This window comes from Hypanus sabinus, unplaced genomic scaffold (assembly GCF_030144855.1).
Source record: "Hypanus sabinus isolate sHypSab1 unplaced genomic scaffold, sHypSab1.hap1 scaffold_421, whole genome shotgun sequence".
Classification (NCBI taxonomy): Eukaryota; Metazoa; Chordata; class Chondrichthyes; order Myliobatiformes; family Dasyatidae; genus Hypanus; species Hypanus sabinus.
In genome coordinates this window covers 16,439-18,374 of record NW_026781300.1, presented here as the reverse complement: position 1 = coordinate 18,374, position 1,936 = coordinate 16,439, and the positions used below count along the sequence as shown (strand labels likewise).

General features: G+C 46.0%; 2 non-coding genes across 2 annotated transcripts; both read right to left on the bottom strand.

The window, feature by feature from the left end:
- Positions 1-331: 331 nt before the first annotated feature.
- trnay-gua (transfer RNA tyrosine (anticodon GUA)) lies at positions 332-417 on the bottom strand. Its single transcript is given in 2 exon segments — positions 332-367; positions 381-417. It is a non-coding gene; the product is annotated as a tRNA-Tyr (tRNA).
- Positions 418-926: 509 nt separating this feature from the next.
- Positions 927-999, bottom strand: trnaa-agc (transfer RNA alanine (anticodon AGC)). Its single transcript has one exon. It is a non-coding gene; the product is annotated as a tRNA-Ala (tRNA).
- Positions 1,000-1,936: the final 937 nt, after the last annotated feature.

The window sequence follows — 1,936 nt, the reverse complement described above, 5'->3', positions numbered from 1 at the left end:
TGAGCGACCGACTTCCATTCTGTCTTCATTGTGACCATTTGTGACAGAGTTGTAACTTGAAACAATGACAATGCACGTACACAGAAGCTAACCTTTTTCAATGTAGATGTGGTTAGTTTAGCGTTTTGCACATTTATAGATTATATTCATTAATACAGTTAAACTCATCATTATATTACCAAAGATTTTAGCATAATTTCAAAATGATGTTAACCTGGTAAAAAAGGAAATTCCAGCTGCTTGTCCACAAATGCCACGTTCGCGGGGGAATTTCAATCATGGCGAGGCTGTGGTATGGAATTGACGATGGGCGCAGTAAAAGAAGTCCTGATCTTTCGAGCCGGAATCGAACCAGCGACCTAAGGATGACTCCATTTCCTCTACAGTCCTCCGCTCTACCAACTGAGCTATCGAAGGAAAAGCGACACCAAGTTTTTCCACGTTGGGTCCGACCGACAATCATTATGCAGATTTCAGCCTGGCATCTGTCGACCGATGGCAAAAGCCTGCCTATGGCAACTATCTCGTCCTTCCAGCACTGGGGGCCACAGGCCACGGGATGACGCCTATCACCGCGCTTCTGACAATTCTCGGGACACTGCGATTCCAACACAGCTCTTTGATCGTCCTCGCCCGTTCAAATCAAAGGTTACTCAGCTTTCACTGTTCACCCAGTAACCAGGGCAATGTCCTTCTAACCACTCACCCGATTTATGCCGGAATCGTCGCCTGCAGCTCATTCATTACTGAAACACCAGCTGCCAGCCGGCTTTTCCTCCTATCTGCTTTCAACGCAGCAAACCTACGACATTTTCTCGCTGCCCTTTGACAGAGACACTTTCCGCTCGCTCAGCGCCAACCGCATCTTTTGTGAAATCCAAGTTCAGGAATTTGATGCGAGGAATCCTCTGAATACAAAATGTCGATGGAGAATGCGAGCATCGATCTCGCTACCTCTCGCATGCTAAGCGAGCGCTCTACCATTTGAGCTAATTCCCCAGCACATCGCGCTGACTTATAATTTGCACCATTGGACAAACATCATTGCATGCCTGCCACTGTTCACCGATGCACAATCAGCAGCTCACAGACAGGCACACACACTCACTCACTCAGCAGTAGCTGAGAGCGGCGTGAGGTCTCTGCTTCCGTATCAGTAATCGAAAGGTACTTACCCGGGAGACCGACAATTACAATTAAGGTGTAACAAATATCCCTGTCTGGAAACATTGTTAATCCAAGGCTGTTCTGTTCGGAATGTTGTCAATTTCCAAATTTCCCTCTATGGATAGCTGAGACCCCGTGAGTGGGGATAAAAGAAAGGTCTGGAGAGACACCCTAGTGGACACTGATTGACTGTCGGGAACCCACAGAAAGGTGGGGGCTTCGGAGACCGAACCAGGTGATCGGTCAGTAAAGCTCACAGTGTTACAGCAGGGCCGGTGGGGACTTCTCTGTGTGTCCACTCATGCCAGAGTGAAGAGTCCACCACAGAAGAACAGTCTAGCTGAAGGACGGAGGGGTTATAACTGAAAGACCACAAAAACACGACGGATTAAGAAAGCCACAAAAGGTTTTCCTGCCACAGCTGTTGCTGTTACATCTCGCTCGCTCGCTCTCCGTCGTTCTCGCTCTCTCTCCAACGTTTTCAACACAAGTATAATCACCTCAGCATTTATGAACTGAACTCTATACTTTCCTATGACAATTCATTTACCCCTAGACATCGATAGAGCTTGTTTATTATTGCTTATTATTATTCCTACATTTTTAGGTTAATTACTGCTAACTTGTTTTATATGTATATTTGCATTTTTGATTCTGTATTGTGTCGTTTACTAATAAACACCTTTAGTTTGGTACCACCAGACTCCAACGGATTCTTCTCTCTCTGCTGATCAGACACCCAGTTACGGGGTATGTAACAAGTTCATCA